At 45.7% G+C, this 17,259-nt stretch overlaps 1 protein-coding gene across 1 annotated transcript in view; it reads right to left on the bottom strand.

Annotated features, from left to right (window-relative positions):
* LOC129783141 (CMP-N-acetylneuraminate-beta-galactosamide-alpha-2,3-sialyltransferase 4-like) overlaps positions 1-17,259 on the bottom strand; it is a 38,884-nt gene that overhangs the window by 20,680 nt on the left and 945 nt on the right.

Genomic DNA, 17,259 nt, shown 5'->3' on the forward strand with positions numbered 1-17,259 from the left:
CACGCAAGCTGACATGGCCTGTGAAACCAGACTGTCCACTGCAGACTGACCAATTCTGGTCTCCGTTAGCTCAGGCATCTCTGTGTCGCTCCCTGTTTTGTGAGCCAAACATGTCCAAGGGATGGGAGGTGAAGGGAGAATGATTTTTCACTGTCTTCTTAATGCAAGAACTGGGAACACTGAGTTAAATTAGTAGGTGATATGCTGAAAACAAAATAAGATATACAGCTTCACAGAGGAGAACTATGGGACTATTTGAGTGAAGATTTTGTAGATGCTCAAAGTTTGCATAACTTTCAAAAATGACTAGGCAAGCTTGTGGAAGAAAATTCCAGTTAGAGCTAGAAACCACAAAGATCTTCCTGGGCTGCAGATTGCTCAAGGCTGCTGGAGAAATAGCACTATATGAATGACTTATTCCTATACATTTTCCAAAGCATACAGTGTTGGTCACTGCTCGAGCTGGATGCACTTGTACTTTGACCTAGCCTGGTCAGTCTTTTTCCTTATTTATTCCAGTGCATCAGCACTTGAGGGAGGCAAGATCTGTGCCACTGAGAAGGATTTTTGCTGTTTTCCAAGAAAAATCCTCCTCTGAAGACTGAGTCTCATCACGAATCGGTGGTAGGACCCTACAATGGCAAGTCAAGGGTTCAATGACTGTCTGAGCAGGAACATCCCCAAAACAACTATCAGGGCTTTATTAATAGACAGCACTGTCAGGTCGCTTGGATGGAAAAATACATTCCTGCTATCGACTCCAAAGGCTCATCCTGGCAGAGAGTGTGACTGCAGATTGTGAGTGTCTGTTTCCTTTTCTTTGTTTCCTTGTTGTCTTTTTTAAACAATCTGCCAATTCATCATTAAGAAATTAAATATTTTATAGCTGCTGTGATGCTGATGACAGGTGCCAGATTGATTCGTTCTGGCAGAGGAAATTTGCTGCTCATTTCTTCCCTTTGCAGCAATAAGTTATGTGCACAGGGGTAGAAAAAGGGAAGAGCTGAAGGCTCCAAGCTGTCCAGATCTGACCCAATAAAGAGTTTAAAAATAGGTACAATCTGGAAACATTTTGGTGCCAACAACAACAACAACAACAACAACAACAACAAAAAAAGCCCAGCTAGAGTGGCTGTATTTGCTAGTCCTTTACACAGCGGGTGGAAGGGGAGAGTCCTTGGCACGGCTAGCAGAGATGTCAAGGTTGCCCTGACTTACAGGACCCCCAGGGCAGGCTGTTTCAAACCAGCCACAGTGCTCCAAAAGGAATAATCATGTAATTAAGCCACTAGCCTTACAGTCAGAGACCTTGAGCTCCATTCTGGCCTCTGCCACTGACTTCCCATACGGTCCTGAGTAACTCATTTCATCTCCCTCCTGGGGAAATTAATACACCTCTTTTTTTGAGCCTGGCCTATTTCAGTTTTTGATTAGGAATGAGCTTATCTGTACAGCACCTGACACATCAGAAAGGCATTGGCCCATGTGGCCCAACAGACCTCCCCTTCCCACATGCAACCTGCCTCCTCTCCCATAGCCCCATCTTGAACAGATCCCATCTCGTGTCCTGGAAAAATGGGGATTTGGGATGTCTGTACCCATCTTTGATCACCTCCGCCTCCTCCATCTCCACTGCCTTTCCCATAAGCCAAGTTCCCCTGGGGCAACCTGGTTTATGCAGCACTCAGTTGAGGAGACAGATGAGACACGTTCCCAGAGATGACACTAACAAGATTTACTACGTGACTAAGGCTTGCAATCGGTGGTGATAACTAGAGAATTACCCTGATAAATATTTGATATGATTTGGAGAGTAATAATAGATTTTTCTTGCCCACGATTTCCATCAGGAAGAGGCAAGGGGAAAGAGCTGCTGAAAAGGGGAATGTAATTGTGGCATCCGTCTTTCTGGCTGAGGTTGCCTTGCGATAGATCAGTGGGGAATAGGGCAGGGGGGATGTGGAGGGGTAGAAGGTGACAGGACATTCCTCAGCCCCACATTCAAGATCTGCTGGCAGGTCTGTGGCGTTGGGAGGATTGAGTGTGTGATTCTGTGTGTGTGTGACAAGCCAAACTGAAAGATGGAGAGGAAAAAAAAAAAACAACCGGGAGGCCAGAGAAAGAAAATAGGATGGAAAGATCCAGGGCAGCAACGGAAAGAGGGCTGGGCTGGTGATGGGGAGGGCATGCTGGGATGCAAAGGAAGCCTCTTCTCTGCGCTGTTGGATCTGAAAGGATAACAGAACTGGCGGCTGCTGCTGAGGCAGTGCATCCTTTTGTAAACCATCTGAGAGTGCATGTCCATGGGCAGTTGTAAGCAGTCTGCCTGTAACACCGCCATCCCCTCGGCCAGTCTTGCACCAGCACTGCTGGGCCAGGGGAAGGGTTGGTACCTGTGTTAATTGGCCCTGGTCTCAGGCTGCAGGGAAACCTGATCAACTGTAAGCTGCACCTTTTCTTTAATGAAAGCACACCAACACCACCAAATCCCAACAGGATTTCAACTCATCAAAGCCAAGATATTTTGTTAACATGTAGCACACAGCAGCAAATAGCTCTGTTGGAGAAGGTCAGAGCAGCCAGTGACACACACCATGGCCTTGAAGAGTGTGAAAGCAAATCTTGCCCTTCTCCCACTGGCACAGGATGGTCTCTTTGACCCTGCAGAATTTGCTGTCATTTGGTATCAAGGGCAGCAGGACCACAATGCTATCCCAGCATCGCTTGTCTCCCAGCACACCCTCAGCAAAGGCCAACAACTGGCATGTAAGGGCTCAGTTTCCATCTTGCTGCATCCACGGCAAAACTGTGTTTAAGACTATAGGTAGGTTTTCATTTCTGAGAAATCCCATTTCCTCACACTGTCATTCACACAACAGGACAACCCTGCAAGAACTGTCCAGCTGAGGATCTGGGATACCCAACACAGTGGTCCAGTACAAGGAGCCCCCTTTCCTGGCTCTGCCACCAACCCACTGTGACACAGAAACCAAGTCACTTCATCCCTCCATGTCTTCCTTTTGTTGTTCCTTTTCTTTCCAGTGCTTCCTCTGCCTGATGTAGCTGTCCCCTTTGGAGCAGAGGTTTGACAGTGCCTAGCACAGTGGTGCCTGGACCTTCACTTTCCAACAGGATATAAATCGATGTGTCCTGATTTCCAGAGAAGCTGTCACTGGTGGAAGCAGCAGCAGCTATCTGCCTCTGAAACAGTGGGCCTCCTTTCACCTTGCTGCCCAATTTGAGGCCTCTGACAGCAAGTGTTCACCTCATTCTTTATTCCTGTCCTTATTTTGCACTCAAGTCATTACTCAGGCTGCATTCAGTGGCATCAGCTAAAGGAGATTTTTAAGATAATGCAGGGAAAGCAAGTGAGAACAAAGATCACAGCAAGGAAAGTAGTACTTTGGCATGTTCACATAACAGCTACTCCGTCAGGTGGAACATGACAGTTATTGTAGGAATCTCTTCATAAACCCTAATACACACTCAATTATATACTCTTAAGATTCCCTTTTTGTTCCGTGTCATTCAGCTAAAGAGGTGTCAGATGGAGAAAGGCAATAATCCACAGAGACACCAATTCATTTTATCCACATATTCAGGGATAGTTATTAATAGCAAAGCTGCTGGTTAATTGCACATGTCCTGTTACAGGAGATCAATCACATACAGAAGAGCTTGAAAACAACTTAGTGTTATTTCGCACAGAACTATTTAGTCAAGGCTACACTCGTGTCCTTGCTGGACTCATACAACCTTTTGTGAGGATTAAGATTTGCTGTGGTTGAACTGCACTAGAAACATTGCTTCCCTCCCGGAGTTTACAGTTAAATCTGGTCTCTCTGTGCAAGCCAGTGTTATATTTTTGGGTTGTAGCATAGACACAACCTGAGGGGCCAGGGTTTGTAATATTGATATACACAGCCTTGATGTCTTCCCTATTAAAAGCCAAAGGATTTTTCCTCTGCAAGAGGTTTCAGACAACATGATTGTCTCTTCTGCAAGTCAGCAGCAGGAGGAGAAAAGGGAATGTGCAGCACATAACTAAGAAAACTCTACTATTGATGAATCCCTATTCTTTTATTTAGGATCATGTAAAGTGCCTAAGCAGGCGTAAGGATCTTACTGCATGAGATGCTGCACAAACATACAAATAAGACTTCAGGCCCTTCTAAAACTTTATTTTTTTAAAAATAATATTAATAATAATAACTCCACAATGAAATCAGATGTGGAAAAAAAATGGGCAAAAGGAGCCCCATCAAAGACAAACTCCATTTCCACTTATCAGTGTTGCCAAATCCCAGTTCAGTTTCCATCACTTCCAGTTCCCATCAATCTTTATGGGCCCTTGAAATAAACAACAACTTCTATCATCACATCATAAAGGTTAATATCACTTTCAAGCAATCATCTTGATAAGAACGATGCATTAATTTTAAGGGATAGGTCCTAGACAACAGAGCTACAACTCTACACTGCTAAGCTATAGACAGACTCAGACAAACAAGACTGCCTCCAATGATAGATTGATTCAAATCTGGAGAGCTGGAGTTGAAAGAAAAATTTGATATAGCCTTCTTGATTTTTTCCTTTTCTGCCCATTAAGTTGTCACCAGATGCCTTAATTAGATATTGTTATTAACAAGAATATAACACACAAGTTAGACCTACTCCATGCTTCATCCCATTTGCCCACTATGATAATTTTACCCAATTGTGTTCTCTAGAGGGCATAGGATCTGCTTTATCTATTCTCCTCATCTCTGAAATAGCTCCAGGTCTGGGCCCCAATTCTGCTGTGCATTTGAGCATGACTCTCGCTCTAAATGTGTGGGGTGGTAAGACAGGCGTTTCACTGAGTTCAGACAGTTAGCAAAGACTTTCATGTCTCATCCTGAAACCAAGACATCCAAAAATCACAAGGGAAATGTGGCTGCTAGGATCCTCAACTAAAGAATTCTTTTTTCTGAGCCATACACCTGCAACCTGTTTTTGCAATACTGATAGAAGGGGGAGGTAATTCTTATTCTGACACAAAGTAAGATGTATAAAGGCTCTGAAATGCAAATATAATCTAGCTTTTGTCTCCATTCCATGGAAATATGTTAGCAAAGCATCTTTTTGAGAGGGGCAGCACTGTGCATCACCTGCAAGTTCAGTTCTAACCTGTCTTCATACTCCCCAGCAGTAGTTCCCATGTATGGCACAACAGCAGGCAGGTAGCTAAATCCCACCCCCTCTGCTTTACAGCCTTGTGCCAGGGCTGGCTTGTGTGTAGGGTGGATAATAAGACTGGATGGCCCAGGTGGAAAAGTCAGACATCCATCTCTTACCTCTTTTGCACAGGGGTGAGAGTCTCTGAGCACCAGAGAGAGGAAAGCCAGACCCTTGGAGCATAATGAGAAAGTGGGTCAAGTGGTCCCACAGTGTGCGGAGGAACTAGAGAAGCATCATGCAAGCAGGCAGAGAGGGCTGGCTGAACGCTGCTTCAAGTGCTGTAGCACCACTGAAGTCACTGGCTGTAGACCAGTTCAGAGCAGCTGAGGAGCCGGCCATAAATGTGTATGTGTTTGGGAGACTTGTATGTTCTGCCACTAAAACAGGCTCCTAGAAAGGCTGCCAGCTGCCCTCCTGTCCTGGTCTCAGGGCTCCACAGAGCCACTTCCATCTGTCTGTGCTTTGAAAAGGTCATGGTGCTACTGCCCCAAAGTGCTGGGCATTGACTTTTTCTGGAGAGAACAAATACTGACCCTCAGAGGTTTCCTATCAACCTGCCAACCCGGCGATCCCTCAGGAAGGGGAAGAAGGCTTAGGAATCTGGTAGCCCAACACAAATAAAGCCTGACACTCTACATATGTACCTGAAAGAGCACTCAGGCCTTAGCAGAGCTGTCTTCCTCATACAGACATGCTCTAGAGAGAGCTCCTGAGCTGTCAGGGCAAGGAGAAGTGCAGGGGCAGGAGTGGGTGACACAGAAGGCACCAGGCACACGCCTGTCTGCTGGGCTGAGATACCTCTGATGGGGTGGGGGAAGGATGCTCCCATCATTCAGACACAGGGATCAGCAACCCAAATCTCATGTTGTATTGAATGAAACACCAAATGCTAAGAGCTTCTGAATGATTTTTACCATTGTAAACACTGGCTTTGGACCACTTTCACTCACTGTGCCTCCGTTTCTTGCTCTGACAAACACAGATTATGGCATTTTTTAGGAGATATGGCAAGGGTGGATCCAGGAGAGCATGTGAGCCCTCTGTGGACACAGAAACATCACCAGCTGGGACAATTGTCTAGGCATGAGAATATAGCATAGGAGTGAAGGTGCCACTTGCTGCCCTAACTGCTTGTCCCCAGCCCCTTTGCAGCTAAACCATTACCCCCCCCAGCCAAATCATGCCCACCAGCCTCTCTCCTGTGCTGTGTATGACAGGAACTTGGGTTAAAAGAGCCAGGAGCTGCAGACAGAAAAAATAACAGTGACAATTATGATTTAGCAGAGTTCCCAGCATACAGGGAGGCATGTGTATCAAAAGCACAAGCTGCTCCTGCATGTATGTTAAAGACATAGGGCACACACGTGGGCCAAGCCCATGTCCAAGGCATGATGCAGCCCACCACCTCCTTAAATACAGGAGAATTAGCACTTTTTAAAAGGCAACAAGTTACTGACTGCCTAATCCACAGCTCCTGCTTCTTCTTTCCTCAGGGCTTGACATGTTCCCCAATGCCTAGCGCCTGCTAATGTGATCATCACAGCAGGGGAAAAAACTTTGTAAAAATGTTCTTAAACAGCTTTCTCCCCACCATGCCAGCATCTACGTGCGATTACAACATGTGTGCTGCTAGTCCAAAGCTGAGAAGAAAACCTGCAGGCTCACCAAAGCCTTCCCCTCTCTCCCTCACAGCCCTTTCCAGGGGCATATCACCTTGATTGCTCAAATCTGATTGTTTCCCAATCTTCTTTCATCTCACATTGACCTCCCAGCATGGCAGGCAGCAATAATCAAAGCTGTTTCACATGTGATAGCCCTGTGCCAGACAAGGCATTAACAGTTCCTTTAGATTTAAGCTTAGTTCATACTCACCCAGTAAATACTCTTCCCAGTGAGCTCCTCAAATCTATAGTCAGCTCATCAGAAAGTACTTGTCCCAGTTTCACAAAAGGCCTGAAAATGGGGCAAATATAAAGCAAAGGAAAAAAGCATATGCTGGTTAAAATTGCTCTAATGCAGGAGCAACAGTCAGGAGGGGAAAGCATGCACCACGTAAATTGTATTAGTACGCCTGGTTCCAAATGCCAACTTACCCTCTTCAGGCATCTTTAGACAGCAAAATGCAGAGGTGATCGTCCTATAGGCTGATGCAAGTTAGAAAGAAACTAGAAATGTTAACCCAGAGCAGTCAAAATGTTATAGCACAGGATAGCAAGCAGCTCACCAGGACCCCGGACAGACAGCTGGTGTTCTTACATCACGCTAACTCTCTGGCTGACCTGTTTTCCTTGATTTTGTTACCTGTTCTGGCTGCATTAGAGTTGAGATTTTCCTATATGTGCTGCAATCACCACTTCCGTTTCCCACACAGAGGTACTTACTGACTCTGGTAGGACCATAAAGGGATTTTCAGGAGCATCAGGAATGAGAAAGTTGTCCGGAATACCAGGAAAGACTCAAGGGAGAAGTGACCTGCCTGGGAGCACATGAATGTCAGAGACCTCCTGGGCTAGCAAGACCAGTTCTTGTCATTGCAGGTGTAAAAGGAAAAGGTCAGATCTCAAAACCTTCTCTCTCACCCCTGTATCTTCCACCAGCAGGCAGGGAACCCTTTCTCTTAATGCTGGCCTGACTGCGTTGATGCCCTGGTTTCTTCAGGATCTGTATCCCATCAGTTTACAGAGACACTTTACCTCTCTGGAACTTGTCCCATGTCAACTTGTATTTTATCAAATTAAACATGCTGCTCCTGAGACTTCTGCTCTCCTCTCTGTGATGTTTTCCATCTTCTATATCATCTTTCAGCTTTCCTCTGTATTCATACAAGGTTAAGCTTATCCATCGTGACCTTAAGAAGCCAGACACACAGTCAATTACACCATTTTTTATCTGTATTTGCTGAAATATCCCTCCTGATACATCCAAGAATAGGATTTGCTTCTCTGTGCCTGACATCTCAGTCAGTCTGTGCTTAGACCACACAGTCCTTGATCATTTGCAGCTCATCATCTCCTGTATTATATCTGAGGCTATCACAAGTCCTCAGATTCGTGACCTGTCATCTCAAACTTTTTGTTTTCCAGCTCATTTCAATTATTCTTATTCTCAAGGTCACTGAGTTCTTTCAAACTTGTACTCTCATTCTCCTCTGCCTTGCCAAAACTTCCAGTTCTGTGTTGCTGGGCAATTTTAGACTCAGGATCCTGCTTTCACTTCCGAGATCATCCAGAAGAAGAAAAGATAGGTTTCAAAACTGTTCTGTGAGAAAATCCAGAGAGTTGCACCTCATCTTACAGTTTACTAATCCTCCTTTCTTCCAGCTTCACTAATGATTTCCCACATGGCACCTATCAGATACCTTACTGAAGTCTAGATAAAGGAGATCAGCAGCATTTCCTTTGTCTAGAAAATCAGGTATCTTATCAAAACAAAGCTATCATGTTCGTCTGACACAATCTACATTTCGTAAACCCATGTTGCATCTTATCTCATTTCCCCTTTATCTCTGGGTATTTAATTGTTCTTTCCTTCAAAATTCACTTTGAAATCTCAAGTCAAGGTTAGATTAAGAGGCTAGTAGTTAACTGGATAACTTCTCCCCACCTTCCTACTTCTACCATTCTCTGCTCATATGGCATGATCCCTGCAAGACATTATTAATCACCTTTTCTGCTGGACCTATGTCTTAATGGTCTGATTCTGACCTACAGCTCCATGGAGCACAGTTCACTCAGGTGTAGTCTAGTGTTAAAGCCTGGTTGGGGGTGTATTACACGAGAAAGGAATTGCCTAGGTAAACCCTGGGGGCATGGGGGTGGGATGTGATGGACAAAGACAGAAGTCTGTGGGAGAAGCATTTTGGGACCTGGGCTCTGCTAAGATTCATCATAAAATTGACTAAAAAGGAGGCTGGCTGTACTGCTCATGCAAACAGGGAGCGTATGGTATTAACGAAGTGCGACTGGGCTGTTTTGTTTGTGAGCAGCTTTAAAAATGTTAGACTTATTAGTGATGGTTGTCAAAGTGCTGCTTGCAAAGTTCCCCACTGCAAGTGACTGCCAGACCTTTAATGTTAATTGGACAGATTGTGTCTGGTTTTGAAGGGAAAGCTGTGATTAATGAAACAACTGTTAACGAGGCTGGAGGAGAGCAGACCCTTCACCTTCCTTCTTTTGAGAGGTGGTAAACAACAACTGCCTTTGGCTGCCCTTAAGAAGTAGCTGATTGAGGGCCCTCCTCAAGAGCAGGGCCAAAACTAAGCTGCAGAGATGCATTCAAGGAACTGAGAGCCGTGTAGGTGCTTCATGCCTCCAGGTGGAGGCAGGACACCCACAGCCTCTTCTGTAGTTTAATTCCTGGTCAAATCTTCCCAGGTTTATCTGAGATTCAGAATTGACTAGAAAACACAGTCCTAGACCTTAAGTATCTTTGGTCCCACACAGGTTCTCTGTGGCCTTTTGCACTCTGTGACTTTGTGCTGGTCTAGCACGGGCACAGTTTACTGTCCTAATTCAGAAGTGGCTTTTATGCTTATACTGGCTGCTGGGTTCCATATTTATACTCACACAATTGGCCAGAGGAATAAGTATAGTTCCTTCTTGGATATGAAAGCTGAAGGGGATGACGGCTTTTCTTAGTATTTCTTTATCATTGACTTTCCCTGTCCACGGACCCTTAATCTCTACCTACCAACTCTCTGGTGCTACCACCCTCCCTGATTTCTGAAGATGCCCATCACAGAGCCTAAAACAGACAGGACCTTCACCCTCTGTTATACACCCTTCCCTCTCATTTAGGAACACAGTCCCTTAACAGACACAGGATAAAACATTTCCTATTGGTTTCAGAGAAAAAGCCAAGGATTATACACAGGAGTATCCAGCTCTCCTTTGCCTTTGTTTCCAAATTACCTTCTGCTGAAGGAGAAGGTTGGAGCGTTTGATGCCTGAGCCCTACCAGTCTTTCTTCTTCCCCAGTGAATTCACTGGAGCATCTCTGTGGAGCCATTCAGTCCCATTACCAGCACTTAGGTCTTAATCTTCCTGTAGCGAGCAGCAAAACTCCAGGCTGACTTCAAGGGAACAAAGATCAGGCCTCAAATGTCTACCTTGAGCAGTGAATTAAGAGTTCTCCCCCCTCTCTCATGATGTGCTCGCACTCTGAGGTCTCGGTCATTACTCTCCTTGCTGCCTCATTACCAGAATGTGCCATTAAAGTTTCGCTCACTTGAAAATGATCTCTTATTATCTCTCCATGGAAATTGCCCCGGCAACAAGCTTCCTTCAATATCTATCAAGCCAAAGAAAGCCATTAGAGAAATTACAGTGCGCTGCATGGATGCGTACACCCCTTCCCTGGAAGGTATGCTCGCTCCCCTGGCACACGATGCCATGGCCACATGCTGCGCTGGCTCCATCATGAGGCCACTGGATGAGCAGCCAAGTGTCTCTGTCAAGGTCCCTGTGAGGATGGGGTGGAGGAGATCTGGAGCCCAAGCCAAAAGTGGTCCCATTTGAGGTATGACCACTCCTTGCAGAAAAGGTGATGTGTTGGGAGCCTGGTCCTCTGTGCCCAGCACCCCAAGTGTTGGTTAATAGCTAAAGAAGAGGGGAATAGCCCAGACTATCTGTACAAAGATGGGTAAAGGTTCCTAAAAAATCCTTTTCTGTTGCTTTCATTTTGGAGTGTCTCCCATGAAATGCCCGGAGAGCCTCTTCTCTTTGTTCTGGATGTCTATAGTGCTGTTCGTCTGGCTGCAACACACTAGGCTGCCTTTCCAGTTCATGGAAGAAAGAGGCATGTCAAGGGCATGATTCATTTCACCTGCTTTAGACATCAGCACGGGATGAATTGCACCCCAGAGGTATCTGTTTCTCTCCCCTGTCTACAAAGGAAGATAAAATAGCTCACTGCTGTAGGTATCTGTGTTGCCAGATGAAGCAAATTCTCAGTGTATTATTTCAGGAGGTGCAAAGCATTTGGATTAGGGACCTTGAAAAAAACAGAAACACCAAGTGATTACCCATTTCCAAAAACACAGCCCAAACCTGTGGGCTTTGTTTTTGTGGGAGGGCTTTGTTTCGTGATGTCTGGATGTTGGATGGGGGAAGTAGCAGGTTTCATCAGACTCCTTGGGGCTTTATTTGATATTCACGATGTTACAAAGTCCTATGAATTCACATGGGGTGGCAGCAGACCAGTTCCCAGGTCCTTCTTTATTCTGTACTCCCTCCATGACTCCAAGTCACAGGGATGGCACATGGTTATTATTTTTGTTTCTGTTCCTTTTCCTCAGCAGAATAACAGCACTGGCTTGTCTGCCACCTTTGAAAACAGCGTAAGTATAAAACACTCAAGGCATTTTCAGAGAAACAAACTAGAAACAAACTGTGGGAGCAGGGCCCTGCTCTGCCCTTTCTATCACCAAACTCTGCAGGTTGCATTTCCATGCTTAGAAAAGGTTTGATTTGCTACTTGCAGCCCTGAAAATGGTGAAAGGAAAAAGAATAGGGGCACGTCTTCACTGCCAGTCAGAGGTCTGTCTACAGCAGGGGTTTCCTACTAGGAGCTGCACTATAGCACCTCCTTGCTGAGCACTGGATAGAGGAAGTGCAAAGTGTCTCCACTACCAGGGTTACATCTTGCCTTTAGCTAAGATATACTATAAGGGAGGATGGCAGAAGGTTATCTTCCAAGCTAGTGACAGGAGCCCTGAGTTCGAGTGATCATTATGCTAGAAGCATAGACTGATCCCCAAGGGTGTTGCATGTCGATATCTGCTTTCCTTAAGTCAGTATTGTAGTTCCTTCCCATGCTATGCAGCCCTCTGTTCTGTTTGTATTCTCCTACCTCTCTGCACATCTCTCTATCGTGAAGGCTTGTGCCTCCTCTGAAACTATTAGAGCTTCCTTGTCCCTTTTTCCACCACCTTTGCAAATACAGGCCACTGGGCTCCCCGTCAAGCAAGGGCTGACGTACATTTGTGGGAGCAACTGGCTCCAGGGAGATGTTCTGTATCCTTCCTGTTGTTTTTCTGGATCTTATCCTGACTCTATTGTCAGCTGTGTTGGACATTCACTCTGGTACCCACAACCTCCCCCTGAACTGGAGCAGCTGCTCTGCTCCGTGACGGACCTCAGCATTCAACCCAGCTTCCCAAGGGTTGTAATTATGCCACTAAGAAATAGCTCAAATTCCGTGAGCCCGCCTTACTCCTTTTGTCCAGCTCCCTTTGCCAAAGTGCCTGGGCAAAGCGATGTTATGGCTTAGCCCAGGAGAGGAGAGGAGAGGGAGAAAAAGGGAGACTGAAAGAGAATCAGGAAATTAATAAGCAAAGTCCAAGTGGTGTTGATACTGAAAAGCAAACAGGAGATACAGGCAAAGAGAAGTAAACCATGGGCATGTGTCACATTCTTGGTCACATCTGTTAGGGGACAGCTGGTTTCTTGATGGAGCTTCTCAGAGCCCACCTGGTGCGCAGGTCTCCAGGGAGCCTAAATTTCAGTGCTGAAGCTGACTGTACTGAAGTGGAAGGTGTATGCAGGGGGAGCATTGGGAAAACATGTTTGCATTTACCCTCACAGAAGGTTTGCAGCCCCAACAAACCTCATCTTGGTGGTTTGCCTTGTCAATGACACTGAGATGAGTTCACAGAAAAGGAAAAAAAAAAAAAAGGAAGAAAAAAAAGGGTAATCTCATTCAAGAAGGGACAGGTTTTGCTAAGCACAAACCAGAAAGAGAGTCTCTGGAGGTTCAAGCAGTGTTTATGGGACTTAGTTTGGACTTCACAGCCCGCTCAACTGCAGGAAAGGGATGTGGCCCAAGATTTTTGTTAGCTTACTTGGTCATAAAACAGCCAATTAAGTTTGAAACTCCCATGAGAGGATTGCATTTATTTCAGCTGGACCCCATATGTGCTCTCTTTCTCCAGCTGGCCAGCAGCCAGGTCTGCTAGAGCAGCCTTGGTGTTTCCTGTAGCTGGAAAGGCTCGTAAGCACTCCGTGGGTTTCCACTTACACTCTATAATGGAACTGGAAGTCAGGACTCCTGGGTTCCTTGTCTACCTCTACCTCTGCCTTGAGGTAAGACTTCAAATAAATCATTTCCCTTCCCTGCGCTTCCCATCTGTGAAACATAGCTAATGATACTCTCCTACCTTTTAAGACCGCTCTGAGATTCTCTATAATTGCAGGGTTGTATTATTGTAGTAATCATTCTGGACTTTGCCAGTTCAAAAATTATTTTTTGAGATCTGATTGTGTTGAATAATGGTGTTTGCTGATCTAAGGCAGAGCAGTGGTCAGAGGGTAAAAGATCGAGAGGCAGGATATGAGAGGTCTGGGACCAGTAAAGATTATAGCACCTGAGTAAGAGGATGAGGAGCAAAAGGAAAGATCCACCTTGGTTAATATTATGCCAGGAATGGTCTTTTCAATGTGTTAGTCACCAACAAGGGGATGGGGACTATTGCTTCCTAAAACCTGTTGGGAGTTCTGGTTTTGATACTCCAAAGCAGTGAAACATCCAGGATAGTACCTGGGCTACTGATTTGTAAAGATCGTCTAACAACTTATTCAACTTAAAGTAAATCTTTACTGATTGGATCACATTAGATCATCAAAATTATACTAGCAAAGGGGCTTTCAAATATTTCCCCAGGCATGAGGGTGTTGAGCAGACAGTCACAGTACAACTCTACTGCTTCAGGGAACAGAAAGAAATTTGATCTTTGGGAATTGGGATTTGAATTTTCTGCATTAGGTAAAGACCCACTGCCCATGTCTCCCAGCTGTTGAGGAAAAGATCTGGCCAAATTTAGCCTGGATATACTTAGACTCTAGCACAGTATGTTCTGGGTCATTTCACACTGGGGAAGTTGTCAATGTTTAATTGAGATTGAAAAATTGAAAGGAAGCAAAGGCGACTGAAGGCCTAAATGGGGTTTGTCTATGACTACCCCATGTGGCCAGAATTCTCAGAAGGTATTTAGCCTGGGGAGGAATGTTAATGGCAGGAATATTTTAGAATTATATGTGTTATAGTGAAAAGGAATTTATTGCTCTTCTTGCCTTATCTCATAATAAGAAAACTATGTTCTTATTCCATTAGATTAATGGTTAGGGAAATTTAATACAGGTTAAAGAAAAAAAAAATGACCACACCTGATGTACTGTGTAGTCAGTTCATGTAATTCACTGCTGCAGGAGGTCAGAGTGATATGCTGTGGCTGGAGTTAAAAAAGAGCTCTGTAATTTTACAGCCATTAAGAGCATGTCATTATACCTGTGAATGGGGGAATTGAAATCTCAAACTTCAGAATGCAGAGAAAGAACAGCCTTAGGAAAGAAATTTCCCCATCTTCTCCCATCACCTTTCACACTACTGGGGTTATATTAGACTGGGTTATTGCCATTACCCTTGGAATTGCCTGCTGACAGCCACCATAATGTATGCAGGTGTTCACCAGTGCAGTGAAGCACATCAATGAACATGGTCTTATTCAGTTTACTGAACAATGCTGTTTCCTCACAGCGTCTAAGAGCCCACTTGCTTATTGGTTTAAGGAAATACTTGCTGCCTGCACCCTGAAGTGCAACAGCCACACCATTCCCCACACGCAGATCTCCTTCATCTGGTGGTCCAGCCAGCAGCAGGCAAGAAGGCAGGCAGTGCAGTTCTGGTGGCACTTGGTGCCTTTCGACTGATAGTCCCTCTCCATGTAGAGGCTCTTTTGTAGTTGACATCTCAGAGCCTGGGCCTCATGGTTTGAGAGGAAAGTGATGGGTATTCAGCATGGCACTTTTCCCGTGGGAAGTCAGTTCCACATAAAGCGATACTCACTGGGCTTCTTAATAGCAGGCTGGAGGGAACTGTATTTCCATGGAGGCAAACAACACCAGGAGCAGCGAGAAGCCTCCATGCAAGTAATTTCACCCACTAGATTTTCACAGATCCATGAGATTAGATGAGCTGGGAAATCTGGAGCTCCTTTCACAGTTTCCTTTTTCCCCAGGTAGAACCACAACTTTTGATTCCCGATGTCATGCCCCTACTGGCTACACAAATAGCTCTTCTTGTTTAGGTGAGGAAGGCCCTCATAGAAGGGCATCCTGGGTCCAGGCATTGTGTCATAGATGCGGCAAGCACACTGTGAGCAAACAGGACACTTTCTTGGGTGATGTATCTCCATCTCCCTTAGTTCATGGTTCTTCTGCACCTTCCTCCCCAGCAGCTAAATGGAGACAGTTTTGTCACATTCCTAAGAACTAGCCACACATGGGAATTCAGTACCTTTTCTACCTACCTTTACCTTCAAAAATTTATCTGGATTTAAATTGGCATTGTTTTCTGTGTTGTGTGAGGAACCGGTGAATAGATTCATGTTTTAGTCAGGTTCTAATTTGGTAGAGACTTAAAGCCTCATAAATAAGGCAGTATTTATTCAGCATGTTTGATGAAGATGTCCTTCCTATAGCCTCAAATACAATCCTTTTTCTTTTTTACAAGCAGAACAGAGTGAAACACAAAATATTTTGTATGCTATCAGCACAAAATACTCAGGGCCCGAGCGCTCAGCTGGTGCAAACTGGTACAGATTAGTGGCTGGCAATGCAAATGCATCCATGATCCTGCACAACAGGTGTCAGAGCTGACCTTGCTTTGCTCTCACACATCTCTAACATTGCTCCCAACTTGTGCAATCACACTTGCATCACTCTACAGCTTCCCTGTCTTGTGGAAGCCTTTGCCAGCATGCTGGATGTGGGGGAAAAGGCTCACAGTACTGCAATAGTGCAGTGTGAGTTACTTCTTCCCCTGTGTGGCTGAAAACTTGCTGTGCCACCCTCCTGTCTGTATTCATGGAGAAACACAGTTGGATGCTAACTAGTGGAAATGGGCTGGAGAGCATTTCCTGGGCTTAGGTGGGAGATTAGCCTTCAAGCCACCAAAAAGACCTTAGGCAAATGCAGCCAGCTCAGGACCTGAAGCAAAATGTGTTTTATCCAGCCCCGTGGCTCAAACTTCCCTTCTTGCTTCCCTGGGTTCTCTGGCTCCGCTGAGATTACAAGAGGAACACACACCTCTCTGCTCCGTGCACTCCTGCTGCCGGCTGTTGGACTCTGCCACCAGCATCCCAGGGTCCAAATGGCCTTTCTCCAGCTCGACTAATCTGTCACTGCCGAATCTGTCAGCTGGCAGATAATATATGTGCACGAGCTCTGGGGTGGGCAGGGAGGAATGGCACAGACCCAGGATTTACAATGCACGTGTCCAGGGGAGGGGGAGCAAAAGCTGCAAACGTGACGTTTTTCTCTCCCCATTTATAGCAGGCTCCACAGCCCATTACAGAGGAAGTAGCCCACGGGAGGCTGTGGTGCTGTGGGTTTGTAGAAGCTTTTGCTAATACTGAATTAATACCAAATTTTCACTGTCTCCCTGCAAAGTTCCCCTGCCCACTGAGCAACCTGCATGGCCGACACCTGCCAGAAAATTAAAAGCAGGGTGTTTGGGGCAAAGCCAGCTTTTCAGGAGTGTGCCTCATGCTCTCCTAGGTTGATTTGGATAGCGGTTCCTCCTGGCTCACAGTGCCTGCTGCTGTGGATGAGCAGATCTGCAGTCACAGGGTCCCCTTGTCAGATTGATCCGGTGGTGTAAATCCACAGGCTGTGCATGTGTGCACCCCAGAGTCCCCAGCCAAACCCCATCTGCACAGTGCAGAGGAGCTGCAGGACTGGACCTCGTGTGGCAGGAGCCCAAGCTGGCACTGCTTCAGCTGGACACCCTCCACCAGTGACAGGCTGTGTGAAGGCTGTGTTTCACCGCTTGTGAATCCCTGTCAGTGCCTGGGCGTCTCTGGACTCTATATAGCAACCAAGACCCTGCTCAGACCTCCAGCTTTCCAGTTAAACAAAACTCCTTATAATTAACCAGCTCCAAAAGTCCTGCCCCTTCACACACAGGCCACCATCCCCTCCCTGCAGAACACGATGCCCATTTCAGAAGACATGGGTCAAACACCAGGCAGGACTTTCAGTAAAA

The sequence above is a fragment of the Falco peregrinus genome, chromosome 1 (genome assembly GCF_023634155.1).
Source record: "Falco peregrinus isolate bFalPer1 chromosome 1, bFalPer1.pri, whole genome shotgun sequence".
In the NCBI taxonomy this organism is placed as follows: Eukaryota; Metazoa; Chordata; class Aves; order Falconiformes; family Falconidae; genus Falco; species Falco peregrinus.